General features: G+C 43.2%; 1 protein-coding gene across 1 annotated transcript in view; it reads left to right on the forward strand.

The window, feature by feature from the left end:
• Window positions 1–15,891, forward strand: part of KLF12 (KLF transcription factor 12) — a gene marked incomplete at its 3' end in the record, with an annotated part of 230,349 nt that overhangs the window by 159,608 nt on the left and 54,850 nt on the right.

Genomic DNA, 15,891 nt, shown 5'->3' on the forward strand with positions numbered 1-15,891 from the left:
AACTCTTCCAGAATACAAAGACTTTTTTCAAAAGTGTACTTGTAGGTTGGGGAGAAGATTTTTCTGTGCATCTGTCTGAGCAATTGATTGGATTCATTGCAAAGGAAGTCAATTCTTTCTTGAAATCTTATCCATAGTTCCTGCTAGATAGATAGTGCAAAGGTGAGGCTTCAAACACTGATTTACCATCAGCTCACTTTATTAGCAGAAAAGAACTCAAGAGCCCTTTCTGAACACAAGTAAGAGATTATTAGGGAAGTTTTGTACTGCTTTGCACTTAAGGCTGAAGTCTGATTTCTTTTAACAAGCTTGTATTGAGCAAGCCAAAATGAATCTTTGAAGCAGGCAAAATAGTCATAGTTGCTTAGGCAATTTCTAGCTCCTTTCATCTCTGTTTGTTTGGTCAGCACCCATCTGGTTTTGAAAAACTGCTAAAATCAGTAGAGGATAGTTTTGTCTGCAAGTGTGTTAACTCTCTTTCTCTCACACATCCTTTCTGTTCAGTCAAACAGATGATGGTTGCCTGTATGTTGGGGGTTCTGTGTAATGCTTTGTGAGTGGGCAGAGAATTGAATTTTTGCTTGTCTGTGACATCAAAAATCAGTCCTATGAAAAATCAACTTCTCAGTATCCTGAATGAATACACGAAGGTGTAAGAAAGTGGAAGCATAAATAAAGTTAATTAAATTAACAATTATGTGAAGATAAAAGTAGTTCTAGGTGCTTTTGATAGGATCATCTGCCATGCTAGTTTGGTCTGCCCTCTTTTCATTACACAGGGTGAAGGTGTCTTTCTCCAAGATATGTCTTTAGGAATGAAGGAGAACTTGACAGCCAGATCTTGGAGCAGAGTCTCTAAATCAGAGTTGGACAAAATCCAGGACGAACATGGTCTTAGCAGCTAAGAGGTTGAGCAGGGGGTTCTACAGCTTGAAAAAAGTTGGAAAACCTCTTAATAAACCATGTTTTGTGATAGAGAGGATCCAAATCAACTAAACTTAGGACTTGAAGAAGCTCACGAAAAGCACAAAGAATGGTGAAAGCTGAAATATTGTACTTGGTAATTGTGGTGAACTGCTAAGAGTTATGATGACATGTGGCTATGGATCAACAAAACTCTGCAAAGAACTGGATAGAATTAAGTTTCTCCAAGTGCCTCTTTGAGTTTCCCATCTGTGGAATCACTTTTTCGTGTTTCCTTCCTAGATTAAAAATAGCTATTCTTATGCATCAGCATGCAATGTTGCTGAACTATGGATGACCCACTCTTGCCTCTGCATGTGTGTTTAATTCAGTGCATGATCAGAGACATTAAAACGCTTATGCTAGCAAATATTCCTCAAGGAACAAAGGCAGGAATGTGCCCGCTGAAAATCAATCCGAATCTAGAGGATCGGGGCAGTGTAAAGCCAACGGATCAGAGCAGGGAAGTCAGAGAAGAGTTGTGCACCAATTGATCAGTAGCATTGTACCGTTACCTTCTATGGGTTCTGGAGGGAAGACAAGGGTAGGCTGAGCCCCAAGGCTTCTCAGGAAATATTATTTTGAAGCCAGCCAGAATGGGTCTATGACAATTCACCATGGCCAGCTTGCCATGGCCAACTTGCCATAGCCAACTCAACAGCCATCTCACCATGGCCAACTTGCTGAGGGACAACTCATTGCTGGACAAAAGTTACACTAATAACAAAGAAATGGTGGGATCGAATCATTAAAGAAAGGATGCAAAAGGAGGGAAAGCATGTGATCAACAAAAATTAAAATATTAATTTATTTTAAATAATTAAATAGATCCTGGAGAGAAGGTGAAAAAACCCTACCTATATCTGGGGAAAGAGAAGGAGGGTCTGTTTTGTTTTTGTGGGATCACTCCAGCACGGGAATGCTTAATTCCACTTTTAGCAGTGCAGAAGCAAAGGACCACTCTGAACATTTGCTCGAGTGCCTACAGTGGATGATGCTGAATTTGAATGTCCTCCATAAATAAATGTAAATGAAGAGAGAAGTGTTTGGTATGGCAAAGGTGAAGTGCCCTTTCTCCTCATTACTATGCTAGGGAAGGCCTTTCTCTGCATTAGAAGGCTCTTTTACTGCCTTAATGCTGCCATGTTGGTTGGTTAAAGGTTTTTTTTTTCTTCTTTTTTCCAGGGAAGATGTTGGTCAACTTGAAATAAGCAGGAAAAGCAAGCTACTTTTCTGCATTTTCATTGTTAATCTTTCCCCCATCGTTTATGGAAGCTGGTTGGGAAGACCTGAGGTTGCCAGACAAGGGACAGTCCCTGCTCTGGTGTGAGATGAACCCCAAGGCAGAGCAATTCTTGTCCTCTTGAATGGGGAGGTGTTAATTCTCCTGCTTGGAAAGAGTGTGAGGGAGATGTCCAGCCAAATTTCTTTGTTACTTATCCTCTACCCAGATTCCCCCAGTTCAGAGAGGCAGAAATGGACGGAGGAGGAGCCTCCCCTGAGAACTGGAGGCATGGTCTTCCACTTTGCATTAGAAATAGCTCAGACCGAGTTAGGGTCAGAAAAGTTGGGAGATGGAAAGGCTAATGGTCTGAAAGTGTTTTGAAGCCCCTTGATTGATCCTACCTGAGCCCCATTTAAGAGGGAATGGAATTCAGTTGGGCTGAATCCTTTGCCTGCTGCATATCAGCACAGAGTCCCTTGCTTTGAGGTTGAATTAAGGAAAGTAGCTCATTGGATGCTAGGATAGTAAGTGAAGAAGCCAGTGTTCCTCAACCTTGGCATCTTTAAGATGTTTGGGCTTCAAGTCCCAGAATTCCTCAACCAGCATCTGAAATTTGTCAAGGTTGAGAAATTCTGGTGTAAACCAAAGGTGCTTTCTCACAAGGCAACTGGACTTTCTTGTTTTTTCTTTGAGACATTTCATCTCTCCTCCAAGAGGTTTCTACAGCTCTGACTGGATGGTGGGGAATGGAAGGATTTATACTCCTTGCAACGAAGATGGTCATTTGCATTCTTTTGGAGTTGTTGAGGCCATCTGGAGGTTTATCAGTATCATCAAGGTCAAAACTGAACAGCCCTCTCCCCTCAGAGGGGAAGGGATATGACATCATCTATCCCCAGTCTACAACACAGTCCCTTCAGCAGTTTCAAGAAGGCTCCACACCCATTTGCTCCACTCAGGTGACCCTGAGGATACAGATAAACCTCCAGGTGGCATCAATGACTCTAAGAGAATGCAAATGACCAGCTGTCTGAAAGGAGTATAAATCCTTCCATTCTCCACCATCCAGTCAGAGCTGAAGTAGCTTCTTGGATGAGAAGTGAAACATCTTCAAAGAAAAACAAGAAAGTCCAGTTGCCTTGTGGAAAAGCACCTTTGGGATGCTTGGATGCTTGGTTGACTGACTGATAACCTGGATGACTGAGAATCTCCATAGACATATGGTCTAACCCATTGGAGAGAATCACTTCCAGGACTCCATGGGCAACTTGACCCACATGAAGCTGCATGTATTTCAGATGACCAGTATAGGTCCATGTGATAGCTTCTGTTTGTCCTCAGCCTTCAGAGGTGATCTTCTTCCAACAGAGTTTGACCAGGGGAAGCATCAACTTTCCTCAGTCATTGCAATGGCTGCTTCTATACTGTTAATATAGCTTGATAATAAGTCAGTAAGTTAAATTTGGCAGGAAAGGAAATACTGCATACATTTCACTTGATTTATAGTTTCTCTTTTATGGAACCCACCCTCCACCCCAGCTACAAGAAACCAATTTTTCTCTTGACTAAAAGTTACTTATTTTCCAAAGAACTCTCCAATAATATGTAGATGCTTTTTAGCGGCCACAGTGATTTGAGATAATGAACTGTTTCATACAGGGCGTGAACCATGGTGAGAGTAGCTACACCGGAATGAAACATATTCTAAATTTGCTATCTTCCCCCAAATCTTTGGTATTTCATATTTTATATTTTAAGTTGCTTCAGAGTGCCTTCCCACACAGCAATGGCCAACATGATTTCCAGAGCTATGGTGGTATAGGTGGCTGGAGTTCGCTACGCTGTGTATAATGTGTAAAATAACCTTGCAGCAACCTGAAAATCAACATTGGTACTTTGTACAAATCAAATTGTTGCATCAGCAGCTGCTTATTTTTTTAGTGGAACTGATCTTAGCCTCAAAATCAATGAGTGATTCATTTTTATTTTTATTTCATGTCAGAATTCAAGGTAGTGGTGAAGTGTTTTGCTTCATTGCAAGTTTATAAAAGCATCACATGCTTATTTGCTAGGAAAGGGAGCCTATATAGATTGACAATTTTCTGGCCATGATAAATGCATAGAAGGCTGGTAGCTTCCCCTCATCCCTCTTGGGGAGACTGCTGGTTTGTTTAATGAAATGGGATGGATTTTGAACCTGAAGCACATTGGGGGACACCTTCAGGGTTTTTTATTTATTTATTTATTTATTTATTTAGTTATATTTATATACCGCCCTATTCCCTGAGGACTCAGGGCGGTTTACAGGGAATTAAAAATCCAAAATACAAAAATTAAGAACCAAATTAAAAATATTAAATTGACCCTGTAGTCAGTTAAAAAGAACCCCAAATTAAAAATTTCTCCTCAGTCTGGGCCTGAGAGCTCGAAGAGCCAAGTCTTCAGGCCCCGGCGGAATGATCGGAGGTCGGGGGCAGTTCTCAGCTCCACCGGCAGCTGGTTCCAGAGGGTGTTCCAGGATACATAGTTTAAAAAACACTGACTTCCAACAATTCCTCCACTTAAGAAAGCCTGTGCTAGCTTCCAACAACAATTTTATCAGTGACCACTGTCAATAATCAGGATTAGTCCTTGCAATTCCATATCTTGTTCAGTGAGACGTGTTCCCAAATAAGTTTGATTCAAATTTGAACTTGGGTTTCAGGAATACTTATTCATTTTAATAAATAGTAAGAGTCCCATATGTACTAAAATAATATTTGTGTGATTTCATGGATGGTCCAATTCAGTATAATCAGAAAACAGAATTTTAGTCTGTAGATGTATGCAAGATACTGTTTTGAACCTGGGCAGGTTGACCCCTGCTAGATTTTGACAGCATTTTAATGAGTACTATCACAGCATGGTGCTGTAGTGAGGTTGGGCAACCACAAAAAAAAATTGTGTGCTGGAAAGTGGAGTATAATTGTGCTACTGCTGAAAACATTATAAGTATTTCCTTGAGTAAAAAGCCATGGTGGAGCAGTGGTTAGAATGCAGTATTGCAGGCTAATTCTGCCAACTGCCAGCAGTTCAATTCTCACCGGCTCCAGGTTGACTCAGCCTTCCATCCTTCCGAGGTTGGTAAAATGAAGACCCAGATTTTGGGGGCAATATGCAGACTCTGTAAACTGTGTAGAGAGGGCTGTAAAGCGCTGTGAAGCAGTATATACGTCGAAGCACTTTTGCTACTGCTAAGTGTTAAAGGAAAGGGCTAATGATCCCAAAATAGGGACAAGTAGAGATGAAACATTTCTTGAAATCCCTTTGACCCTGCACCATTTACAGCTCCAGCTTTTGTCATTCTCTGAAATAGTTTGGCTTTGTGCCAAGGAGCAGCAGTTATGCCTGCAGCAGGACCAGTTCCCAAAAGGGTTGGACGTTGCCCCAAAGTTCTCAGATCTCACAAGTTAGAGAAACAGTGGTGGTTCTGGAATGAAAACAATAGAGTTGTGTACAAATCAGGACAGCTCCGGGGGCACCAGCTGCTGTGGCTAAGCTAGCTAGATCTGTTCACTAAGAGTCAAAGTTGGCTTGAGACAGGCTTTGCCTCTTATCATTCTTATTCAGATTTCGAGATGGGAGACAATGTCATCTTTTAAATCCATTTCCTTCTGAAAAGCTCTCTTCCTGCCAGAATTTTGCAGATAAAAAAGGGCTCACATTCGGTCTTTCATTTTAAATATGGAGATGACATTCAGACCCTCAGAAGTCATTCATCGCTGGGACGTCCAACTCAATTATATCATTCTGTAGAGATAGACAGTGTAAACATGACTTTTCGGTAGCTTAAAGTAGCTCCATAAACAGGCTAGATTTCCTGTTTACATCAGGACTTTGGCTACTACTCACCAAAGTTGCAGAGATCTGATGGGGGAAAATGTGGAATGACCAAGGGCTTAATTTTGGCCACTCCACCAAGAAACATAGTGGCATGGTGACTACTTTCAAAAGCCTTTATATTAAACATGTTTAGTCCCTTGGAAGCCCCTGAAACATCTTTTACAAATTCAGCCCTGCAAGTTCATCAGAGATTAGGGTCATACTTGTCTGGTGTGAAGAAAGTATAGAAAGAAGATCAGGATACACAGACATAGGAGATGATCCATCAAACCTTCTTAGGGCCCTTTATATTGGGATGGAAGATTGAAGTCAGGAATACCTTTAGATGACTGTAAATGCCTGGCTTCACAGCCCAGCTGAGGGGAGAGAGGGAACTGGGCTGTGTGAGTAGTGAGCCAGTGCACACACATGAGCACACAGCCCTTGCATGAGTGGCAGTCTGGTGCACGAGTGGTGGTTCAGCGTGAGTGCGCTCGCAACCCTTGCATGAGTGGTGGCCCGGCCCATGTGTGCATGCAGCCTTTGCGTGAGTGGTGGTCTGGTGCACATGCACATGCAGCCCTTGCATGAGTGGCAAGCTGGCACCAGCATGCATATGCACACAGTCCTTGCATGAGTGTCAGGCTGGTGTCAGTGGTGGGCCGACATGCATGCGTGCAGCTCAACTTGCACATGCACTCCAGCCAGTCACTCACACGGTCAAATTACTAATAGGCCACAGCCCAGTAGTGGGCCGTGGCTGTGGCCCCTGACCTAAAAGTCTTCCAATATTTTAATGACAACAGAAAAGTATCTGTTGTCCATGCTTCTCCCCATTTCACCAAGTCTCAGGACTGTTTTGTTCAGTCTGAGAAAATCAGAGCTATAGGTGACCTCTTTCAAAACAGGAAGTGCTTTGCAGAAGAGATTCAGCCTGGGTTTGGGAACTGCAATTCCCACCCCCACAGATACCATGGTATCTCAGCAGGCTTAATGTTAGTGGAAGATCTCAGATCTAGCAGTTGCCGTGGGAGAGATTTCCATCCATCTCCATCCACACAGTTATGAATGAGTCTTCTTGAGTGAGAAAGCAGGGGAGCCAGACTGCTAGCATTGTCAGTAAAACAACAGTGTGTCGTTTTGCTTTCTTTAACCCTGATCAGGCTTTTTCTTGATGGCCTCTGGGGTCAGTTGCTTGGATGACATGAGAACTGGGCTCTGTTGGAAAGGAAGATTCTAAAGGGCAGTCATCCTCTTTAATGAGGAAAGACCACCAGGATGATGAGTCCCAAACTATGTATCTATAAAGCATTTATCAGATGAAGAGTTTAAGGTGGGGGGGGATAGACAGTGATGAATTACCTCTCTGCCATCGGAAAGATGGTCTGGTTGGGTTTTGACTGTCCTTCAAAGTCCATGAGATGAAGCCACATGAAAACAATAGGTAATAAAAAAGGGCAGAAAGCAATTTGCTAACCATGACACTAGAAACAACCAGGGGTAGGCAACCTTGGCTCTTTTATGACTTGTGGACTTCAACTCCCAGAATTCCTCAGCCAGCCATGCTGGCTCAGGAATTCTGGGAGTTGAAGTCCACGTGAGAGTTTGAGGTTGATTCATTTTGCCTTCTACCATTCTATGGACTTCTGATTAAGGCTGGACGAATCTCTCCTGGCTTCCTGTACAATGCTTGCTTTTTCTCCAACATGTTTCCACTGATATCTTTTTTTTAACTCTACACAGTTTATAGCTGTGTTTTTGTTTGTGTATGAATTCATGTTGATGGTTCTTTTGCTTACTCAGTGCTTACTTTTGCTTGCTCTGTTTTATGCATTTGGATAGAACTAGTCTATTGCAAGGATTCCAGGGAGGACGGTGGGCATTGTAAACTCACCCCTGTACTTGGTTGAGAATGCCAAACCAGCCAGTGTTGGAAGAATGTTTCCACTATCCTTTGTAGAACTCTATCCTCAAGCACCCATATGCTTCTGTTGAGTAAAGGAATTGCAGCCTTTCTCCTGTGTTAAGAATCCGGGGCACATTTGCTCCTTATCTCTATTTACTCAGCTTATTCCAGCCACAGAACATGAGATATTCCGATTTTAGGTGTGGTTGATTTGATGCAAGGGATGCATCAATGTTACCAAACTCAATTTCCATTTGTCTTTATTCTCCCCACCCAGCAGTCCTTCTGCTCTTCCATTCTGCTTTTTATTTCCTTCCTTTTCCTGGTCTTTCTTTGGCCTTGCAACTGGCTTCCTGTCACCAGATGGGCTGTGTTGGGCAGCTGCAGGATCCAGGTGCCAGTCTCTCGACTTGGGCTTTTTCTGCTGGCACCAAGGCCTCTTTTGCTTCCTGGCTCCTTCTCAGATGGACAGCTGCAGAGGCAGCCTCGGATTTTCTCCCTGGGGGAGGCGGTTGTGGGCCGGGAGCTCTGCTTGGCTCAAAAGATCCCATTGAATGCTTGGTTATCTTTTTCTTGCTGCAGAGTCAAGATCATTTATTTGCTTGTTTGTTTATCTAAGCCATAAAGAGAAATTGTTCATGCTTTCCTCTCTATGGATCCATTCAAGCCATCCTCTTAGACTTTCCCTACCTCGTCTCCATTCATCTTTTAATTACACAAACCTGTAGTTATGGCCATTGACCTGTGTGATTGTATCCACTGACCGTTGGGTAATAATGCCCAATCCAGTAATTATGAGACCCTTCTTGTAAAAATATAGCCCCCTTTTTGCAGGACAGAAAGGAGAAGAAGCCATGCTGAGCTCAGAGACAGCCATTTTTGGAGCAAGGGCAAATCCTGGTGGGACTTTGTTCAAGCAGATCTTATTGAATGAAAGACAATGGAAAAATGAGTATAATAATCAAGATTTTTGCTAGGGTTGTTAAAACTCAACTAATGTACTTTTTTTCTTCTTCACGCCTGTCATATTGATATTGGACTTAGTAATTCCATTCTGGAGTCACAGCCACAGTGGGGTAATGCTGCTTAATCCAAAATCCATTTGGCCTTTGACATCCATACCTTTCCAATTTGTTGATTAATCTTAAGCATTTGTATCATTTTCTGCTCTCTGGATTTTAATACCACAAATTATTTCTCATTGGTTGGTTATAGAAGCAAGAAAGAATCTCCAGCCATCTTCAAAATTAAGAGAGCTGTTATGACACAAGTGGTCATGGATTTGACTCTGTTTCCTTGGATAGATCAGCTACATCTGCTGGTGAACTCAGCCCAGAGAGCACCAGGAAATGACAAGGCAGGGATGGGGTTGGAAGTGTGGTGACAATGGAGTATGAAGGAGCAGATTGGCAGTATATTCAAAACAAAGGGAAGGGTGTGGAAGTGCAGTGGAGGATAATGGACAAGGAAAGGAAGGGAGCAGACAAGACAGAGACCGTAGGATGTGATGAAAGGACTTAAAGACTGGGCAGGACATGAAGGGATGGAGAAGAAGTGAGGAGGTAAGGAAAGAGAAAGAGCAGAGTTGGTAAGAGAAAGAATGATGCATGGATTTTGAGGAAGCAACTGGGATATAGCAGATTGAGGAGGGACCAAAGGTCATTTAAGGAAAGGCATTCTGAATGCGGCCACGGACGTTTTCAGAAAGATCATATAGACTGAGATCTGCAGCAAGCATGAAGTCTATTCTGTGTGATGGGTTTTTTTTGCATGCCAATCACGTGTGGTATGATTTGTATGCAGAAAAAGGTGGGGGTTGGATTCATTATACAAACCTTGATCAATTGAATGTGTATATTTTAACCGATCGATCAGTTATGCAGGTAATCTGCATCTAGAAGGCATAGGACTAAATGATAGTTCAAGGAGAAGACAAAAAGTATCCTTAAGCTTTTTGAGAAAAGGAACAGTGTCTTTCCTAAGACGGCACTTATAAACTACAGAGTCAAAGATGCTGAGCTTTTCAGTTGGAAAGCTGACAGCCCAGGTTTGAGATCTGATGGCGCCCGTTACTTCCCAACTCCAGCCAACCTAGCAGTTTTAAAGCATGCAAATGTGAGTAGATGAATAGGTACCACTTCAGTGAGAAGGTAACAGCATTCCATATACCTCAGCATTCTACATGACTGTAAAAGCATCTTCAGACAGTGCTGGCTCCCTTGGCTAGGAAACAGAGATGAGCACCATGCCCTAGAGTTGGACATGAGTGGACAGGAACCCCTCCCCCCCCGAGATTCTGAGATTACAGTTAAACACATTCCTACAAAGAAGTTTGTTTGGAGACACTCATCAAACCAATTTGTGCAATCTTATCCCTGCTTCATTTGGGCATTAAAGTAAGGCATTCTGAATGTGGCCACAGAAGTTTTCAGGAAGTCACAAAGCTGCTTTCTCAGAAGGCAACTGGACTTTCTTCTTTTCTTTTGATGACATTTAGCTTTTCATCCAAGAAGCTTCTTCAGCTCTGACTGGATGGTGGGGAATGGAAGGATTTATATGCCTTGCAGACAGTTGGTTATTTGCATTCTTTTTAGAGAGTGGTTGAGGCCACTTGGAGCCCTCAGGGTCACCTGAGTTGTGCAAATGGGTGTGGAGCCTTCTTGACTGCAGGATGTTTTCCGCCCTGTGTCCCTTCACTGTTAATCACAGGCGCAGGCTGTTGGGGATGAGTCTGTGTTGTCTGAAGAAGCTTCTTGGATGAGAAGTGAAACATCTTCAAAGAAAAACAAGAAAGCCAGTTGCCTCCTGAAAAAGCACCTTTCGGACAACCATGACCTGGATGACCAAGAATTTCCACAGAAATGTAGCTGTGCACTTTGGGATGAACACACTTCAAATAGTGTGGGAGTATGAATGGATTTCCAGAAAACATTGCAGACCACGGGAACCATTTTGCACTTCATTTTGAGATGCAGACAATACAGACTCCTCCCCAACCGCCTGCATCTGTCTTCAACAGCAAAGAGACACAGGGCAGAAAACATCCTGTAGCCAAGAAGGCTCCACACCCATTTGCACCACTCAGGTGACCCTGAGGACACAGATAAACCTCCAAGTAGCCTCAACAACGCTCTAAAAGAATGCAAACGACTCTGCAAGGAATATAAATCCTTCCATTCCCCACCATCCAGTCAGAGCTGAAGAAGCTTCTTGGATGAGAAGCAAAATGTCTTCAAAGGAAAAAAAAAAGTCCAGTTGCCTCCTGAAAAAGCATCTTTGGGACAACCATGACCTAGATGACTGAGAATCCCCATAGACGTTTTCAGGAAGATCATGCGGCGTCTCAGGGGGCTGGGAGTGGGAGGCACTGTTTTACAGTGGTTCTCCTCCTATCTCCTGGGCCGTTTGCAGTCAGTGTTGATGGGAGGGCAGAGGTCCGCCCCACGGTCTCTCGTTTGTGGAGTCCCTCAGGGGTCGGTCCTCTCTCCCCTCTTGTTCAACATCTATATGAAGCCGCTGGGCGAGCTCATTCATGGTTTTGGGGTGGGGTATCATCAGTATGCTGATGATACCCAACTTTTTCTTTCCACCCCGAACCAACCCAGTGATGCCCTCGACGTGATGTCCCGTTGCCTGGAGGCGGTCCGGGTTTGGATGGGGAGAAACAGGCTTCGTCTCAATACTGCCAAGACTGAGTGGCTGTGCATACCGGCATCTCGGGTTAACCAGTTTGTTCCATCGTTAATGATGGGGGGGTGAGGTGTTACCCCCCGTTGATAGGGCTCGCAACTTGGGCGTCCTCCTGGATTCACGGCTCAGTTTTGAAGATCATATAGGAGCCGTGGCCAGGGGGGCTTTTGCCCAGGTTCGCCTGGTGCGCCAGTTGCGGCCCTATCTGGACCGAGATGCCCTACGTACAGTCACCCATGCGCTCGTGACCTCCCAGCTAGACTACTGCAACGCTCTCTACATGGGGCTGCCCTTGAGGACCACTCAGAGGCTTCAGCTGGTGCAGAATGCAGCCTCACAAGTTGTGATGGGAGTCCCCCGATACTCCCGTGTAACACCTCTTCTCCGCGAGCTGCATTGGCTTCCAGTTGCCCTCCGGGTGAGATTCAAGGTGCTGGTGTTGACCTATAAAGCCCTAAATGGCTTGGGTCCGGATTATCTGAGGGAACACCTGCTGCCAACATTAACTCCCCATCATCCTGTGCGCTCCCACAGGGAGGGCCTTCTTAGGGTACCGCCGGTGAAGGATTGCCGGCGGGTGACTCCCAGAGAGAGGGCCTTCTCTGTGGGTGCGCCTGCCCTTTGGAACCAACTTCCTATGGAACTTAGGACTGCCCCCGACCTCCGTTCATTTCGCCGGGACCTAAAAACTTGGCTCTTTGAGCTATCTGGCCTAGACTGAGGGGTTTTTAATTGGGTTTTAACGTTTTAACTTTTGGGCTTAAATTTAATTAATTGTTTTAAATTTATTTTAACTTTTGTATTGTATGGTTTTAATTGCCCTGTAAACTGCCCTGAGTCCTATGGGAATAGGGCAGTATATAAGTCATAATAATAATAATAATAATAATAATAATAATAATAATAATAATAATAATAATAATAATAATAATAATAATAATAATAATAATAATAAATATAGACTAAGGTCTGCAGTAAGCATGAAGTCTTACATGCAGTAATTCTTACTCCTGGGTATATCTTCATGAATAGTGCTGCTTTGCAGGTCCCCAAATGACATTTTGCTTCCCAACCCCCTTAAAAATGTTAAAAGCACTCTTAAAAGCATTTTAACCTCCCAGAAAATTGACATGGATTCAGCCTTGTTTCTGCTGGAGCCTCCAAATCTTCTTTTCTCCTTTTCTTCACCCCACCCAAAAGCGGTATGTGACGCCTCAGAGGGAAGGAGTGAAAGACAACGACTGAATTATCTCCTGATCAAATATGTGTATTTGTTCCCCCCCTTTCTATCAACGCCATTTATCTCCATGCAGAATTTAGAAAGTCATCTGTGTACATCTGTACATTGCTTTTGATGTGGTTAATGTTTAAAACTTACCGATTTCATGCTGGCGATTAATGATGCTAGATGAATCAGCATCAAGGAGTAAAACATATTTACATGCTTGACACGAAACATTTTCTTTGCTGGACATTTTTTGAAAGAACCTGTTGCTAATCAAGGAAGAAAAGACAGCAACAAAATAAGAACAGTCCTCTCATTGGGCGCTGAAAGAGTGCTGAATCAACTCGTTTTCAGCATTAAAAGATGATCAGGATTAATTATACCATCTCAGATACTTACCACTGGTGTTCGACTTAGTCTGCTGAAATAAGGGATTTAAAGGATTTCATTATCAAGAACCGTGTATCAGATTTCATTATCGGGGCTCTGTATCACTCCTCCCAAACTAATCAGAGAAGGACATTTATCTACCTCTGATTAATGAATGGGTCCAGATAGCTAAAAAGTGTGCTAGTTTTAGCAGGTTAAAGGGATTATCTACAGATGTATTCAGGTCTCCATTTTGGGAGGTGGCATTTAAAATGAGAGATTACATTCACCATTTGCTGGAACTTGACCTTGCAGCCTGGACATCCATTCAGTAGGCGGCGGTGGCAGCGTGTTTGAAGTTCTCTCACAAAATCCCAGTGACGCTTTTTGAAGAGAATAGTGGTTAGAGAGGCAGCGATCTGCTGGAGGCCCTTAACTTTTCCCTTGCTTCATGTAGCCCTGCTCCAAAGGGCCACCTTTTCCCCCAGTTCAGGGGACTATAGCCAGATTCACAAGGGCTGTTCTCAGAAGGTAGCAGTGCCTGGTCAGATGTTGGCTACTCTCTGGTGCTTGAACCTGGATTGTTGGCTAGACGTGGAAGTGTAATGGTATGTGGGAATGGTCTTGAGAGATGGAGGAGAGGAGAGTGATGCCACCTAGGAAGATGCAGATAAGAGAAGGGATTTCCCACAGCTGCATAATAGGCAGAGGAAGAGGCTGAGGGATCTCCCCCCTCCCCCCAAGTTCTCAGGCTGTAAAGGAGACAGTGGAAGGTTAGTACTTTCACACTTGCAAGATTCTGTTAATATAGTAACAAAGCAGCTCATCCGGTTGTGTTTCCTGTCTGATTTACCTAGGGGAGCTGACAGGAAGTCTAAATGAAACCCCCAGAGTGCTAGAGGGTAGCCTCTTTTTTAGAGCAGTGCCCCCAAAATGCCATGAATGCAGTCACCAGCAGCTGAGATGACTCTAGGGTGTCTTTAGCTTGGGGAGAAGATTTTAAAAGATGCTTTTCCCTCGGCTCCTTCGTATGTTCTGGGCCCGCTCGAGTGCTTCGCAAACAAAAGTAAAGGGCTCTTCAGAACTTAGAACTCTCCTTGCCTGCAGCAGGGTTGAACATAAGACAAACCCTCATGATATTTCTTCGCAATAGATCGGCAACGCTTTGCAATTCCTAAAGGTTTGGGCATAGTATAGGTTCAAATGGCACATTTAGACTCTCTCTCCTGTTGTAACGTACAGTTCTGCATTTCCTGCATGCAGATAATCTCCAAGGGTAGGATTTGCAGAATAAATAAGGAACTGATTCTTTCTGTCTACCTCTTGTATCCAGTTCCCACTGGTGGATGTTGGGGTTCTAGTACAAGAGAGCATAGTTCTGGATGCTTGACTTTGGCCCACTCCTCTTCTTTTTGATACATTATATGTTGATTGAGCAGAGTACATGGAGAGAAACAGTGAAATTCTCTTTTCTTTCTTTCTTTCTTTCTTTCTTTCTTTCTTTCTTTCTTTCTTTCTTTCTTTCTTTCTTTCTTTCTTTCTCTTTCTTTCTTTCTCTCTCTCTCTTTCTTTCTTTTTCTCTCTCTTTCTTTCTTCTCTCTCTCTTTTCTCCTCTCTCTCCTCTCCTCCCCTCCCCTCCCATCTCATCGCATCGCATCTCTTTTCTTTCTTTCTTTCTTTCTTTCTTTCTTTCTTTCTTTCTTTCTTTCTTTCTTTCTTTCTTTCTTTCTTTCTTTCTCTTTCTTTCTTTCTTTCTCTCTCTCTCTCTCTCTTTCTTTTTCTCTTTCTTTCTTTCTTTCTTTCTCGTTTTCTTTCTTTCTTTCTTTCTTTCTTTCTTTCTTTCTTTCTTTCTTTCTTTCTTCTCTCTCTCTTTTCACCTCTCTCTCCTCTCCTCTCATCGCATCGCATCTCTTTTCTTTCTTTCTTTCTTTCTTTCTTTCTTTCTTTCTTTCTTTCTTTCTTTCTTTCTTTCTTTCTTTCTTTCTTTCTTTCCCTCCCTCTCCTCTCCTACCCTCTCTTCTGTCTCTCTTCTGTCTTTCTGTCTCTCTCTCTCTGTGTGTGTGTGTGTGTGTGTGACTGTATAAATCCCCAAAACAACAGTTCAGCTTCCTGCAGAATCCCAGAGCTTTGCATAATTCATGGAGGAAAGATGAATCTCTTACCTCCTCTGCTTCTGGATACCTGCCTGGCTGCTGCTGTAATCAGCCATGCAAATGCAGGATGGGTGAGGCAAAGGGCTGGCAGTTCTGAGAAGGCCTTTTCACAGTACCCTGCTAGATCTCCAAAGGTTTAAAGAAGTGACACTTAACTCTTGAGGTGTAGGAATGAATATTCCATGAATATTCATGAAGAGCCTTTTCTGAGGGAAACCAGCTTGAGGGCAACATTCCATTGCTGCTGGAAAAGAAAATCTTTGAAAAGTACTTTCAGCATTTGGTTATTATTTTAACAGACATTTAATTTTGGCATTTGCCTCTAACTACCTAAAGGAGCCATTATTATTCTTTCCAGCCTGCTAGTAAAACCCCATTAGAAATTCTGATGAGGGCAGTTTTGCACCTTTGGTTAATGAGCAGATCCTGGGGAAGTTGCTCTGCCTCTTAGAATTCAAGTGCCCTGGAGTAGATAATTACATATTGGTGGTTATTTGTT

This window comes from Vipera berus (genome assembly GCF_964194415.1).
Source record: "Vipera berus genome assembly, chromosome: 4".
Classification (NCBI taxonomy): Eukaryota; Metazoa; Chordata; class Lepidosauria; order Squamata; family Viperidae; genus Vipera; species Vipera berus.